Below are 17,863 nucleotides of genomic sequence, written 5' to 3'. Positions count from 1 at the left end.
GTCTAACAACGAGACAAGGGTTTGCATAAATAACTGGAAGACAGTTCAACATGAATTAAAGGCTTGTTTGTGCTGTTGCAATATGAAGCGAGCCTACCTTGGTTTCTCTGAATTATACACACAGGCTGACAGGGCTGTCACTAACTCCAAGCTCCACAGTTTCTGACGAAGAAAAATAAACATAAATAAACTGAAGGTTGTTGACATATCAACCTAGGGACAGGTAACCCTATAGTAGTAAAACCAAGAGCTTACCTCGATGCTACGAGCACAGACACACGCCACATAGCCTGACTGGAACAGGAAAGATCCTGGGTAAAACACCACCTATTCCCTATGCCTGTCCAGCTACCTTATATGCTGAGCTGAGGGGGGTGGTGCTATGACACCTATTGGTGCAGTCCCACTGATTACATATATATCCGTAAACAGTATTTATATACAGTAGTGTAGGTATCGTACCTCGGGGTTGCATGCCGTCACTTTTGGAAAGATGGCTTCAGCCACATCACGTCTCCCCATCAGTATTGGCCACACTCCCGTTTCCTTTAGCCCTTTTCTGAGTTGCCTGATCTGAGTAGTCGTACTGAACAGAACCTGCATTGTAACGCAATACACAATAGTTAAAAACAAAAACTGAATTTGGGCCAATGAAAAAATATAGTGGATGGTAGCTAATGTAACATCAGCTTCTGAGCCCCTTTGGAACAAAATAACTGGTTCAATTTAACAGTTTGTATAGTGTAGACTAGTGGTTTAACCATTTTCATATAAAGGCCCATTATTTGACATTTGAGCCACCAAGTCATTATTGGATAGGATTTTGTCCACAATTCCATGCTGCATTGAAACATTGATCAAAAATATAATTTACGTTATGTAGACTTTTTAAATTAATGCAGATGTTTGGTTACCAACTCTCCATCAATTACCACCTGAAAACCACTGATTTAGACATTTAATGTCCCGATTCTATAGTTAACATTGGTGATCAATATAATTCATGTTTTTCTATATTCCATTACTTCTTTTTGTAGAATTGTCTGGTGCAGGTATTTTCTGTTGGCATCAGTCACTCGTGGGAGGTCGTTTTGTGTAGCAAGGTCATTCACGGCAAATGTTTGGTCCTCCGACAGCTCCTCGTTGCCCTCCAGCTGTAGCAGAGGAGAAATTATTATTATTATTATGCTTTGACCAGACAAAACAAAAACCTGCATAAAGACTCACTACTTTTTTGTATTCTGGCCTCAGTGTTTTAACAGCCTCTTGGGGCAGGTGTAATCTTATGTGAAATGTACACGATTTGCCAGTTTCACATGAACTTCTACATAAAGATTTGTCAAGATCTAATCCTGTCAGACTGCTTCGTTATGGTTACTATATTTGAAGCAAGACACAATTAATTCATAATATATTTTATATATAGAGTCCCTTCCCACAAATATGGAGTCATAAGTACAATTCAATTACTTAGTTACCTTTGTTTTAGCTTGCAATAAACTAAATTAGTTACTAGTGGACACCACTGCTTCTTACCAGCGCTATTGTGTTCCTATGCTCAAGATCAGGGACATCCTCTAAGCACAATATGGCCGTCTCTACTGGTCCACCCAACAGAACATGGACAACCTGATCCCTGCCAACCCAGGTCCACCATGGAGGAAAGAATGTCCAACTATTCGGCCCGCCATCACAAAAAGGTCATTGTCCAACAGGGGCTGGGATACAGAGGGGATGAGGTGATCCTGCTGTCCCTCAAACAGCATGGTTACATCAGTACTCCCTGCATAGTGACCATGAAACCATTAGTTGTTTTTCCCCTCCCCCAGAAGAATGTTTTTCATGAAAATTGACAAGACATCAAATTGCTGCATACAGACTGATATCAAGGATACAATTGTGAAGGTGCTTCCTTAGGGTCAGACAGAGCTATACTGTAGCACTAACAAAGCAAACCAACATACCAAAATTCATGTGTAGTCCTGCCTGCAAAATATGCATTGCAAAACTGATGAAGTGCCACGTCACACCGACACCGACAGCCAGGTCACCTAAACGCAATAATAGTTGAAATAAAACAATGGTTGATCTACGGTCTAGGACCTGGAAACAGTCAATAATGGCTACTGTACTTTCTCATTCAGAAACATTGAAATAATTAAAATAATTAAAATATTATTAAAATAATTTATGGACATTTTATGGACAAGAACCAATTACTGGACGCTTGTGTGATACAGTTCTCAATTTCATCCAACATAAATAGCAAATGCTCAGTGGCATAAATAACCAAAATGAGAATTTAGCAACTGTACACATTGGGAACTAAATGTGTGACCCGAAAGGGGATCCGCAAATTCTGACGGAGCATTAGTCCGACATGAGTCTCACATGTCGAACATGCGCTGCTCCCGTGCTTGCAGTTAGGGTTTGATCAGGTTGTCGGACCTAGTTTGGACCAAGTACTGCACCCGACTAAAATAACTTGATCGTATATATATTTGAAATTAAATATTGCTACCTTCCAGCACACACAAAAACGAGGCAGCCCACTTTGGTCGCTTTTGTTTGTAGAATGCAATGACTGAAGCTTCTCTGTCTTTCACTTCAGCATGGATGTCCATGGTCAATCTAAGTTCTGGCTCCCGACAGCTCTTGAGGTGCAGCTCTTGAGGGAACCTCAATTTGCTGCCAGTCTAGGAAATACACAAAAACAGTGTTTACGGTTAAACATTTCAGTGAGACATTTTCAAAAAAATCCAAACTGGTTGATAAATCCAATAAAGGGCACAATATCAGATGGACTTGCACCGCCATCTTTAGTGTAGTTAAGACATCGTTGTAATTACCCCTCTCCATTGGAAGAGGGAAATCACATAACTATTGGATTGTATCTTCAAAGGTTGAGGGTTCTAATTATCAGCAATTAACTGTAGTAGAGTTAGTAAAATGGGAATACCTTTCAATAACAGATACCTGCAATGTGGTGACAAATGAGCAACAGCCTCTACAGACCGTGAGCGCATATATATATATGGTTTATTTGTTTTGGTTTAATATTTATTGTGCAAGTGCAATATGTAATTCTTTGCGATATGGAAGTAAACTTATAAGTGTAATAAGTATGTGTCAGTTTGTGAGGTGTTAACTGGTACCTGGGACAGAAGGAGCAACTGTGACTGCAGGAGCAGCAGCAGTTGTGTGACTGTGATCGGGCACCGCATAACTTTCTGCAATTCTAAGAAATTACACACACGTATGCCATGATAAGCTCTCTGCTGCAATTATAACTATTAAAACAATCAGTGAAATGCAAAGGAATGCTTAAGTCAAATGTATTCGTACCCAACTCCACAAAAGTTTGCATGCCACACAATGTCCCGTGTTGGAAATGCTTCCCCACAAATAGGACAGATCTCCTGAAAAGAGAAATTAGCATGCATTTATTTCATGATATTTACAATTCACAACGGAGACATCGCAGGTAGCAAGTAAAAAAGGAAATTACTTCAATTGGAGCCTCATCCACAACAGCAAACTCATCACCATCATCGACATTGATGACTTCATCCTCGCTTGGTGGTGGCACATCACCGATCTTTGAATAGAGTGAGACAAATTTAATTTGAATCCAAATGGCATAAGACACCATACAAGGCAGCAAACTGCACATCAGGAGCAATTAGGGGTTAAGTCTTGCTCAAGGACACTTCAACATCAACTCGCCGGGATCAAACGGGGAAGCTTGCAATTCCCATCCGGCCGCTCTAACCCCGAGTCACTGCCACCTTGGCCTACAGCCACAAGAAATTTGGCACACAGCATTTGTCGAGTAGCCCCGGACACAGACTAAGAGTCGACTCTGCCACTACACTGCTTTTTCCGTAAAGAAGCAAACATACATAATCAACTAACCTGTATTCCGTTAGTGAATAGTTTGAACGTTACTTACCTCTTCAACAAGACATTTCTTGACATGGAGGGTCAGGAACTGCAATGGCATAGACTGCCCACATGTCCTGCAGCTGGCCTTTGGCATCCTCATGGGGAAGTGGGCTGCAATTATGGATGTGAATCATCAATTAACCGGTTAGTTGATAAGTGACGTTAGAAATCTGAGAATCTTAATTTCAATCAATGTCTGAACAAGGCAATAAAGTCCTTAACAAATATTTATTTGACCATTTGATAGTCCCCCCAGGAATCCGCGATTCCGCGATCGCGGAAATTTTCACGGATGTGGAGGCCGTCCGTGGATTTCAAAGTCATCCGCGGAATACAACGTGCAGTGCAGAATATTACATTTTACATGCAGTTTTCATCCCGGCCGCTAGATGTCGCGGTCAGATAGACGGGATCTAATCACAGCCGGTCCGGTCCGGCCGGATACGGAAACACGGCGGCGTCGCATGCGTGCATATGGTGTATTGTGTGCGACGAATTCATCAGACCAGATTGTTTTGGAGAAGGCGGGCTGTGCATCAGCGGATGGTGCTGATTAATAAATAGAATAGACACCGTGTTTTGATTGACAGCGATAGCGACGGACATAATAATGGAGAGATTTGTTCGAACGAATCCCCCGACGGTAAATAAATCAAAGCTAGGAAACATTACAGCTGCTGAAAGAGCTAAATCGTATGCAGAATTGCATGAGGATGGAGGCAAGCTCTTTTGCACAAGTTGCAATAAAGTAATTGATCACCGACGAAATTCTACAATCAAAGATCACTTGTCTTCCAGTCAACATTTGAAGAGAAAAAAAGCAACTCCTGCGGACGTCGCTTTAAAAAGACAGAAAACTATCACAACAACTATCACTAAAACCGCGGCTGCTGAGGAAAGAGAAAAGGTAAGCTGTTGTATTGTAATTTTTTAAAGCAATGTATTCTTGACTTTACTGCGCCTTACTTTACCAACAGTTCTCAACCTGTGGGTCGGGACCCCCAATTATTTTGAGGGGGTCACCAGATGACAGTAAAGTGACACTTTTAATACCTAAAAAAAGGCCTCATCCTACAATTCCAAGTGGGTGGCGGGTCCCCAGTTCAAATATGATTATCTTTGGGGGTCACAGCCTGAAAAGGTTGAGAACCACTGCTATAGGCTATACAAAATACAGTCAGTAGTTTATGTCACTTCAACTTCCCTGGTGTGTGTGTGTGTGTGTGTGTGTGTGTGTGAGTGTGTGAGTGAGAAAGTCAGTACAACTTCTCTGGTTCTGTGTGAGAGAGAAAGTCAGTGTTTATTGTTAGATATATTTACAGTGCATTTGATAAATAATGTTCTTTACTGTACATGTTTTTATTGCTACTAGTATTGATTATGTCTAGGGTACTGTATATTGTCATTAAATATGTCATTAAATGTCTATGTATTAAATACACAGGACCACAATACTTTTACTTTGTACCACTGTACTATTTGAAAACTGTTAGTTATCTGTTACGGACCACGGTCCTTTTGATTATTTGTTATTTGTTTAAGTATAATTATTATTTATGGTGGCTATTTAATTAGCATAATAATTATAAGTTGTTACTTGTTATTATGTGTATGGCAGGTAACAAACTGTATCTCTCCTACTGCAGTACTCAAGTGAATTGACAGACACGGCTCTGAGTGACAGGTCCCTGATTGGACCTGCCCCTCTGTTCCTTATTGGTTCTCCCTGGCAACACCAGCTTCCTGTTGGCTGGCCACTCTTCCTGTCTCTGTATAAAAGCTCAGTTGAACTTGGCCTTCAGGAGGGGACGACAGCATTCTGCAGCAGAGACTCGATCCCTCTAGTCCTCTCTCGTGCCTGCCTTATTATTATCCTTAGTATTGTTTGTTCTTGTTCATAATGCCGTAAGTTCATTTGCCTATTTGCCAACTGTATTCTTTATTTCGTTTTGAACCTGTAAACCTAATTATTTAAGTCTTGTTAAATAAGAAGCCCGGTCCCTACCAAACACCATGTAGGAGTGCCAGGTACATTTTCTTTCGTTCGTTTATTGTAATTTTGGTTAGTTAGGGTAGTTAGGGAATTAGAATTATTACTTTGTTTAAATCATTTGTTAGGGCCTTAGTTAGGGGTAAACCTTTGTTTTTTTAGATATATTCGTTTTGTTAGCATAGGACCTGCACTCCGAAGCCAAAGGTGTGAATTGTGAACAAGAAAATGTACAAAAATGTCTCTGCTGTGGACTAAAAAGAACGACGACCAATAAATTGAAGTTATTTTCATCCTGTCTCCTCTCGCATTATGTTATTTGCCTTCACCCTAGACGAAGGTGCGTAACATAATATTCAATACATAAAAATGATGTACAATTAATCAATGTATTGTGTTTTACATTCTGTTTTGGCAGGTTTGCACTGAATGGATCAAGGCTTGTACAGCAACAAACACACCACTGTCCAGATCTGACAATCCCATGATGAGAAGTTTCTTGCGCAACAGAGTAGTGAATGGGGGAGCCATCCCTGGCCATACACAACTACAAGAGAGGTATCTACCAGAGGTATACAAGGTGGAGAAAGATGTCATCAAAGACCTCATCAAAGACATGCCTGTCTCTGTCATGTTTGATGAAACGCCTGATGCAGAAGGACGCTGCGTGCTCAACATAATGGTGTCTCCTCTCGTCAAGGATGAATCTGGTAAAATCCGCAGCTACCTGGTTGACACTGTTTTCCTAGACAAATGCAATCATTCTACAGTGGCAATTGCAGCAGTCAATGCTCTAAATGACTTTGGAGTGAAACAAGAGGATGTGATTTATTTTGATACCGACAATGCTGCATATATGCTTAAAGCTTACAAGAGTGCCCTCAAAGCCCTGTTTCCCAATTCCATCCATGTGACATGCCTAGCACATATCATGAATCTGATTGGAGAAGCTTTCAGGAAGCCTTTTGCGGAGGTGAACACCTTCATGAGATATTTCTCACAGGTATTTTACATGGCAGGTGCAAGGAAGAGGAGATACCTGAGCTTTCTCAGAACCTCAGACACAACATCAAGAATGGCTCCAAACCCTTGTGGCACAAGATGGAACTCATGGTACAGGGCAGCAGCTTACCATGCAGAACACTTTGCCTTGTACAAGTCCTTTATCAAAGAGGAGATGGAGACCTGCAAGCTGTCTGCCCCCAACTCACTGGAGCAACTGTATGTCATTACACAAGATGAAGATCTCTCTATGACACTGCAGATACACCTCAACATCATTGTTGAAAAGTCAAAGGTGCTTCTCCAGCTTTGTGACCTGTTTGAAAGCAACAGGCCTGTCACAATGAAGGTTTTTGACATATGGGAAGATCTGCAGGTCACATTTGCAACCAACAAAGAGCTAAAGGTGGAATCATGTGATCACTTCTTTGGTCCAAATGTCCCTTATGCCAGGAAGAAGGAGACCCTGGCCATATTTGAACAGGCCTACCAACTTGCAGAAGAGAAGTTGTCTAAGTACATGGATGGTGCCCAGCCGGCCATGCAGTTCTTAACCCATTCTGACCTGAGATCAGATTCATACGAGGTTTCCACTGGACACACACTAGGTCTGATTAACCCATTCTGACCTGAGATCAGATTCTAAAGATGTCAGTAGTTCTTCGATTTTTCAAAAATAGCAGACCTACAAGCTCGTAGCGCGCCACGAGCTTGTAGATCTGCTCTTTTTCAATAGCTAAAGCATAACATAGTGCTAACACCAAAATGGGTGCCCGCCCAGAATGGGTTAAAGGGGGAGTATCCCGGCCCGAGATTAACATTGCTGATAAGGTACATCACGTGGTCTGAATGAAAACAGTTTCAAACGACACGTGACTATATCTCAGGCTCTGACGTGACCTAGCATCTAGCCGAGCTGAGTGGCTAGTGCACTAAAGGCTAATAGTTTTGAGGTAACCTTTTGCGTCATACTAGGTGAAAGTATAATAAAAAAAAATATTTTATTGCTCGAAAATCTTCCTTACAATGACATTGAGTTGTTGCACTGAACTGAACTGAACTGTTGCATAATCGCAATTTCGCGTGACTAGTCCGTCTGAAGCCCACCACACACCGGCTGCGAAGTCCCCCGTGTGTGCGAGAGAGAGAGAGAGATGCGTCCCTCTCTCTCTCTCTCTCTCTCTCTCTCTCTCACACACACACACACACACACACACACACACACACACACACACACACACACACACACACACAACATTGTTTGAACATGTGAAATGTTTCTTTATGCATAATGAATTAATGAGAATCGCGGGCCGCGGTAAGCCTTGAACTCTGGCCGGACACAAGGCACTTCAGAACGGGGAGATTGCGAGAGGAGGTGGGGGTGGTTTTGGGTTTTTTTTTCTCTCCCTCCGTATATCTCTCTCTCTCTCTCTTTAGAGGGTCTCAGAGGGAGACAACTCACCGAGTCCGAAAACTGTATTAAATTAATAGTTTGTACTTTGTAGAACTGTAACAAGCACAAAAACTATTCAATACAGTATTAAAATGTCTGCTTTGTTTGTTAATGTTTACAGATTTGCTCACGATTTATTGAAATTGAAAACGTGTTTACAGTACTTACAGTGTTTGCATAATCATTCAGGCTACAGGAATGTTTTAGCCAATAGCCACAGGTGTGAAACAGTTAGTCGCACCGTCATTGTTCTGATTGTGAGGGGGGTATTTTTATGTCTATACTCTACTTTACTTGTCCTAGATTCTAAGCCATGAAAAGATTCTGCATTCTTTTCCATTCTGCAGCAAGGGGCGATATAATGCTGTGATTCATTCCACTTTACTGACTGTTTCATTGCCTATATTATGTCAGATTGTCCGTCATGAGTGACTACTCGTCGCCATAATATAAATATGAAATGGGAATATTTAGGTCAAATTGCTGATTGATTTTGAACATGCATTAACAATAGCCCCGAGAAGATAAGAACACAAGACAACATGCATTTATTTATTCCAATTACTGCTGCTCTGTCCAATTTATTCATTACAGTCGAGCCGATCGCTCTCTGCCCTGTCCTTGGAATTGACGTAGGCAAGACTGTCTACAGAATTCACGAGTGAAAAACATTGTATGGGTAATCCGTAATTGGGTATTATGAGTCACTGTAAGTAACCGTGTCGGCCCCAATTCATGATGATTACGGATCCCCATGTCCCATTCATGCAGGTATGCATATGTCCCATATGTGCCCTCTCCCTCCGCTCATTCTGTAGCTCCAGAATGAGCAGAGGGAGAGGGCGCATTATGGGGCTAGCAGGCTAGTCTGCCCTACCAGAACAGCGGTTGTTTTTTAATGGTATAGTCACCCGCGGTCACAGTCTTAAAAATAAAAATATTTTCTCTAAAACTGCTTGGTAGGGCTATAGCTGGGAAAGCCTCCACTTCATTCAGTAGAGCATTAGACGTAACGAGCTGTCACTCATTCATTCATGCAGCCCCATGTTGCAAACACAAGGAAGGAAGGAACCTTCACTGCCTGCCCTGCAGCAGGCCAGCTAGTCTCTCTCTCTCTCTCTCTCTCTCTCTCTCTCTCTCTCACACACACACACACACACACACACACACCGCGTCTCGCCGTCTTGCAGTTGCAATGGATGACGGATAGAGCCGATGCTCTTCTTGGTAAATAATAAACACAACTCTTCGCGTTCACAACAGCTATACACACAGGCTAAAACATACCGATAGAATCAACTTGGTGTGTGTGTGTGTGTGTGTGTGTGTGTGAGAGAGAGAGAGAGAGAGAGAGAGAGACCGCCCCTATATCGGGGTGTGTGTGTGTGTGTGTGAGAGAGAGAGAGAGGGAGAGAGTGTGTGTGTGTGTGTGAGAGAGAGAGAGAGAGGGGTGGACTCAGGTTAGGCCGGCGCAGTTTTGCTAGAGTAGTCACAGGCAGTGGTAACGTTACGTGAAGCTCCAGGGCTCCGTGAGCCCTGTTCAGCACTTAGCCGGCTGAGGGCGTGTCAGCGGGGGGGAGACAGATAGACAAGATAGGTACGATGGAACCCGTCACGCGAAATTGCGATTATGCAACAGTTTTCCCTAAAACTTACACGTCAACTCAATATCATTCTAACGAAGATTTTAGAGCAAAAAAATAATTTTTCCACCAAACTTTTACCCAGCTATGAAGCTAAAAGTGACCTCAAAACCACTAGCATGAGTTGATAGCCACCAGGAACGCTAACTCGCAGAGCCCAGAGCCGCTCTGCCATTTAGCCCAGATACAAGATCAATTTCATTGGTCAAATTGAGCTGGCCCGACCTGACGTCACAATCTAGATGCTAGTTTTAATAGCCTTAATAGCTTCCAGAGGGGCGTGTCAGTCCCGCTTTAAGAGATTGCAGGGTTTTCAATCCCAGATGTGTCATCTTGTTCAGCGAGGTTCAGGATCTGAGCAGCATCCCTGGTTTCCAAGATATACCTAAGGAAGAAATCCACCTCTACTTCACAAAGTTTGGCCCAGCTGCAGTCAAGGCCTCAGTCTTTGGAGTGATTGACACAGATCTATTCTGGGACAGCATGCAAGAGCCACTACCTCAGCTGTCCAGGTTGGCAAAGAGGTACAAGGACTGTGTCACTAACTCGGCAGATGTGGAAAGGTCAAATAGCATTTACAAACTGGTGCTATCATCGAGGAGACGCTCACTGTCTGAGCCCAACATCAAAGCACTGGTGTTCCTGTACTTTAATTTGAAAGTGCAGTCTCTGGAGTGTGCTCCTGACTCAGATAGTGAGCAGGATGCTGATGAAATGCTGTAATGGCATCTGGCTCAAACTGAGGGATGGGTAGACTGTTGTGTTAAGTTGTATCGTATCTCAGATTTTTTTTTTGTGTTTAAAAAAAGAAAAGAAACTGTGAAATGTATATAGTTTTGACTGATTGCACATTATGTCAGCATTTAATTGCTATAAATGTCTGAATGTTTACATTTTCTATCTGATGTATGCAGTAATGTTTTCCATATCCACTGGATATAGTGGATAGTTTAAACTTGGTTATTGAAACCAGTATTTTATGTACACAGCCCTGCCTGTCAGCTCCAGGCACTTGTTCGGTTCCTAAGCTAAGCTTTCACACATATTTTGGTGACACGTTTGCACTTTTTATGTCAGCATTTCATTGCTGTAACAATGTTAATTGTTTACATTTACTACTTTACTACATTACTCTGACTGCTGTATGCAGTAATGTTTACTCTGTGTCCTGTTCTGTGCTGCACAGTAGGCTACATTATTGTTATTTTCTGGTTTTACCAGTGTTCAGGGAATGAGAGAGAAAGCACTGCTGCATTTAACAATCCAAGTGCCAGCAGGTTTTTAGTTTTACTGTATCCAAATTCATTACAGTACAGCACCCATAGTTTGGTGACACGTTTGCACTTTTTATGTCAGCATTTCATTGTTGTAACTGCATGTTACTTAATTGTTTACACTAGCCCTTACCCGTTGTGAGATATTTGCCCCCCTCTTGTGGCCGTGGGGGGGGTACTGCGCCCGGTGCGTTTTTAATTCAGTAATAAATCTTGCATCCTTTGGTATTCTTCTCCTGATAAACTACACGGTTTGCACACATCTCACCATGCACAACGGCGACAGGTAGCCTGTCCACACATGGACCGCTACTTTGCATTGATATTCATGTCATATTGACAGTACAATACCCATTTTTGCATTTTTTAATCCACTAATAAATTCATTATAAATCATTAATGTGTCAAATTGGAAAAAGGGCTCCATTAAGACCTCCATATAATTATGGTCCATGCCTGTGTGAAAAGTGGGAGTGATTGGGCCAGCCAATGTTGAGATAAAGCGCTGTCAGGGACATTCAGACAGACAGACAGACAGACATTCGCTGAATTTTAGTATGATTTATTATCTGACTGCTGTATGCAGTAATGTTTACTCTGTGTCCTGTTCTGTGCTGCACAGTAGGCTACAATATTGTTATTTTCTGGTTTTACCAGTGTTCAGGGAATGAGAAAGAGAAAGCACTGCTGCATTTATTACAATCAAAGTGCCAGCAGGTTTTTTTGTTTTACTGTTTTCAAACTCATAACAGTATGTTTCTAACTTAGAATGACTGAACTTACTGCAAATAAATCTGCCCAAGAGGGACAAAGAACATTTTTCTGTTGATTATTTTATTTTATTAATGTTTCACAGTGTTTTGGTATTGCAATTGATTTCATAAGATAATTTTTACTTCATTATTACATGAAAAAAATTGCTTTATACCTGGTAATTTCAGGTTGTTTTTTAATGCCCGCGGAATATTTACTTTAAGCCGCGGAATATTAACGATAAGCCACGGAATCAAGAATTGCTCTCCGCGGAATCAAGAATTGCTCTCTGCGGAATCTAGACTTTTTCTCCGCGTTTTCCTGGGGGGACTAATTTGAGATACAGTGGCATGTTTGGATAAAGAAAATATGAAATATGCACTCTCAGTGTCTTGTCTGTCACATCACATGCAAAAGCAGAGCAGTTTATGTGGCCACCAACGTGGTGTTAAATTGAAGAATTTCTTAACGGAAATGAATCGATTAACTATCAACATCCCTACCTGCAATCCAGTTCATCCTGAATTGGGACAATGAAGAGGGTGTGTCGGCCATTGTTTGTAACATTCTTCAGAAAACTTCCAGTATAGCCCACATCCTCTCCAATAACCTGGACAAGCTTCCTCTGCCCATGACCACCTAAATACAAAAAATAAATATCACTGGTATTTATTTTGAGAAATTTATAAAACATTTGGTAGCAGACATAGAACTACCATCATTAAATTATTTAAAATAATTGACATTACAGAAGAAACACTGATATAACTACAGACTGAATTAATCGTAACATAAGTTACGATTGGTTGTAAGAAATAAATGCATTAATATATTCAATACAGTACAAGTCCAGTAGGATTACCTGTCGCTTTGTGGCAAAGCCATGCTCCATTCAGCTGTGCCAATTTGGAGAACTGAAACTCCAGTAGAGCAACGATCTAAAACAGGTTTAACATAAAAAATAAAAAACAGTGTTTAGGGTCATCCACAGTTCCACACAGACTGACAACTATAAATATAACTCAATGATCAGAGCAGCAACAATGACAACACGACGCCATGTAAAGGTTGATAGATTTTGATTACTGGACATCATGGTTACCTCATCGTGGGTCGCATCCTCTGTCACCTGGGCGCTTCTTAGCTCGGACACCTCCCTGCCTCAAATATGCAAAAGAACTGTACAAAGGGAAAGCAGTGTAATCAATATTAAAATCCCAATAAGCTTTATTTTGGTACTCTAAACAGAGGGACATAGCAGAAGCTCTGAGACAACAATGCTACACATTGCAGCAGCAGTAGAGAATAGATAACAATTTTAATGTTCAAAAGACATCATTTACCAAGTCAACTCAGCAGAGTAATGATTCAGATAAAGAATAGACTCATATTTTACAGCTATAATTAATTGCAGTAATATGTGGGGCAGGCAGCAAATACCTTTGCAGTGACTGACCAACAGTTGGCAGTGTTGGTGCAGTGTGCCTACTGCTGCCATAGGTGACAGTGGTGGCAGTCACAGCTGGGGCAGAGGGGCCGGGCCGGCCGGCACTGGCGGTCACAGCGGGTGCAGTGTGCCTACTGGGGCTGACATATGGTGGGGGGCCAGGTTGTCCTCGTCCCCTTCCTCTTCCCGAGTAGTAGCGCAGGAAATCCATGTCATTTAATTCCTCCTGCAAGAACAATTGATGAGCTTCTAACATGAATAGAACACAACAATGACACAAATTACACCTAATTAGGGTCAGTTTTGTACTATAGAAAAAGAGTTAACAAAAAGGGCAGAAACCCATAGAAATATGCCACAAAGCATATACACTATGTTTGGTCTGGTCCATAGCTCTGATTTTTATTTTATAGAATACATTGAATGAAAACTTGGCTAACAGTGCGTGCACGCAATGAATGGGGCCTGCACAATGTCTGAAACCAGAAAATGGCCGCCACTGCCATGCTAGTGAAGACCTTAGAGTATATATACTGTATACTCTAAGGTGAAGACACACAACTTTGAAAGGAGCAGCTAATGTTGTCAAGGTTGGTTACACACCGGCATTCCGACGCATCGCCATTCCGATCATTGACTTCTATTGATCGGAATGGCGGGGTTTCTCCCCTTTGGTTAAGACCCCGCCACTCCGACGATTAAACACATCGCTATTCCGAACCCTATTGATCGGAATGGCGGGGTTTCTCCACTTTGGGAAAGACCCCGCCACTCCGACCCCCCCCCGCCTCCGATACGTACATCAATCCAGCCCCCCCACCACCCCACTCCGTGCATGTGCGTGTGCGTTTTTTCCGTACGGTCTGGCTTACGGCCATACCACCCTGAACACGCCCGATCTTTTTTTATTTTTTTTATTTAGTCTGTCTGACGGACAGACTCTATCTCTATTATTATTATTATTATTATTATTATTATTATTATTATTATTATTATTATACTGATGACAGAGTATGATTGCCGGACAGCGAGTCTTCTTCAATGATCGATAAGATATTATATAGCCTGCATGCTGCGTAACCTCAAAGCAGTCACGTAGGCCTACGTGTTGCCCTGCAGTGGGAATATTAAAACGCAATAATATAATGCTTGTCACAAATATTGTATTATAAACATTGTCATCATCATCATCATCATTGTTGTCATCATCTTATTATTATTTGTTGTTGTTGTTATATAGGCCTAGGCTATGATTCTTGTTATTGTTGTTATTTTCAATCTTCCTTGTGAATAGGCTACTAATCCAATAATATTTTCATGTTATCTTACTTGTGAGTAGTATCTAATGCGCAGCCTTAAGCCTATCTTCCACACCCAAAAGTTCGCTTAGAAGGTCCGGATCAGAGACCAAAATGTTTAAATATGTTGCATTTTGGTCCGTTTAGTTCACACAGGACTTTGAACCAAATATATGTGAACAAATTGATCGATACTGACAGAATATGCTATTTCTATGGAAAATTACTTCACTGCCAAACACACACACATGCACACACACACACACACACACACACACACACAGAGTGCGAACCCGGTCTCTCTTTTTGTCGACAGGCCGGCAGTAGGTTGTGAAGTTGGCTGGGGTCAAGGGTCAAGGGCCAGTGATTTCACAGGGCAATCCTCAACAGAGGAGAGGCCGCCTCCCCAGCAGATGATGCAGTCTTCAAAGTATGAGGAAAAGGTCCCCAGAATGCAGACCGGGCGATCCCAGAAGAATGAATATGGGCAGTGGGGTCGCAAGAGATATAATGCTTACCCAAGGCGTTATGAGTTTCTTTCAAGAGAGCATGTCCAGAAGAATGAATATGGGCATGTTTACATTCAAGAGAGCATGTACAGAAGAAGGACGTTCTGGCCAGACACAGATCTGATAGCTGACCACATGTCAACAGGACCAGTACCTCACCCCAGGAGAAGATTCAAAGGCGGTGAGGCCAGGGCGGACTGCAGGAAGGGGGACTTTTGAAGTTCCACATGGCCCACTGATATATCAGGGAAGACGGCGGTTTAGTGGTGATGGATGTCATTACCGTGATGAGAACTTTGGTGTTGTTCGCCAAAGTGTTTTTTGTATAAATCTATTGTAAAGTTTGTATGGTCAAGTTTATATGGGTACTGTGAGAAGATATTTTATACTCATTTGGATAAAAAGAAAGGAAACAGCTGACTTGCATGTTGTCCTCCTTATCAGTGAACTGTCTGGCTGACCTAGTGACCTCCCTTGGTTTGGAGATTAGCAGCCACCCCTTTCCCCCCCACTAGTTTCACCCCATGTTGGATGTTGAAGGCAGACACTATGAGTTCATTTTATTGTGTGTTGTTTTTGTTTTCACCTCTGAAACTGATATAATGATTATTAACTGTTTTGTTTTTAATAGTTTACAAATTGAATTGAAAAAGGGATGATTGTTTTCGCCTCCCTATTAACTAAGTAGAAGTTTGATTGCAGGTTGCTCATGTGATCATATGACAACATGAGGTGTAAACCTAAACAGGTTAAGTAAAAATACAAGTTTTAATATAAAGTAGGGATGATGTTATTTTAGCCTCCCTGGATTCTTAGAGACAGTATTGTGTTTTGATTTAGTTTTCATGCTAAAATGTAATGTTTGTAGGAGGTGTGTTTGTAAAGGACATGGTAAAAGGTCCTTAGATCTCTTTAGTTGATAAGTAAAGGCCCATAAATAAATAGGTGTTGGCATAAGAATGTGTGTCTGTTTTTCCCTCACTAAGCCATAGTGAGTTATTTGGCGCCAGCCATCTTCCAAAAATATCAAAGCATGGTAAAAAAAAGCAAGAAAACAAACAAAGGTTACCTCCCCCTCAGGACCATACAGTATAAAACCCCTCAGGGCAGAGGGTTCAGGGTTCCAGTCTTCAGTCCGGAGGGGATAGGAGAGGTACCAGATCACAGAGGATGCTCTAAGCTTTTCAAAGAAAGTAGATAGCCCAGTTTTAGAAACTTAGTAGTAATTTGCTGAATATCTCCAGTTTTGCTAAACGACTTTATATTTTACTTTATTTTTTGGATTATATCATTTTTGTGTGCAACTACAACTGTATAATAAATCTTCACATTTTTGGAAAATCAACACCCTGGTCTTGTATCCGTCTATTTTTGGTGAGTATACTGTTGTAACTAATATTGAATTATGTTTCCAGGGTATAAGTATGCAGTATTGGGTGAGCGATGTGTCAGTTGCCTCAATTGCCATGCACAGTCAGGACAAATAGAAGAAATCTACTAAAGTTTGCATTTCAACCCAACTCATGTCACAGGCGAGACGCTATGACCTCTGTGTTCAACGGCCAGACTCCTCAGGCGAAGCGCTGAGGGGCCTGAGGCCTGGGCCTTAATAACAGAGGCCGCACTATCCTTTAGGCGAGACGCTGGGGGTATAGGGCGGTGCTCTCTCTTCAGCAGCAGTTCAATAGATACCCAGGCCATACAGGCGAGTCGCTGTAGAGTCCTGGGATCTGAATCCACTATATAAATATACCTGGAACTCAGCTTCATCGTACTATAACAGACAGAAAGAGTGACCGACCGAACTTGAACCGGCAAAAGGGGGACAGAATTGTCAGGTACACTCAGACTGTCTAACACTTTTAGGACTGATTCTAATGAAAAAAAGGAGGACACGATTTGAACTCTCTCTCACTCTAACAGATCACAGACACACACTGCCCAGCTCGCTTTAAAGCCCATGACTAGAGAGAGACTTATTGCATAGCCCACTGTGGTAGAATAGTGAAGTGCATCGCTCCTTTGCAGGACTTGTCGACAACCATACAAACGTTTTTGAACAACGCTTATATATCCACCCATGGTGCAGACCACAAGACGTGAATGTAGCTGCATTCTGCAATGCATTATACGGCATAACTTTGCGCGGCGGCGCATACTAAAAAAAAAAGCTAACATTCGAATCTGTACATATATACCGGTAGGCCTATGTGTCGATAGCTTGTAAATCTGTTATTTTTTCCAGCATGTTAACTTAAAACATTGAAATGTGCTGGCTTGTAGAGGGTACTGTATGAATAAGCAAAATTCGTTACTTAGTAGGAACGAACAAACCAACAGCCATGCAGCTTAAAGCTGCTCAGAGAGGAATCTCAACATAAGTGGATTTCATAATGTGCAGTATAGGCCTACATGTGTCATAATAATTAGTAAATCAGTGTACACAATCTGAAGAAAACCTGGAGACTGACATTCAGTATAGGTTAATAAAGATCAAATATATGGACTGTACAGTGCAGTACACATTGATGATAGCGGACACCATT

The sequence above is a fragment of the Protomyctophum bolini genome (genome assembly GCF_963924005.1).
Source record: "Protomyctophum bolini genome assembly, contig: SCAFFOLD_199, whole genome shotgun sequence".
NCBI lineage: Eukaryota > Metazoa > Chordata > Actinopteri > Myctophiformes > Myctophidae > Protomyctophum > Protomyctophum bolini.
Note: the sequence above shows the minus strand (reverse complement) of the source record.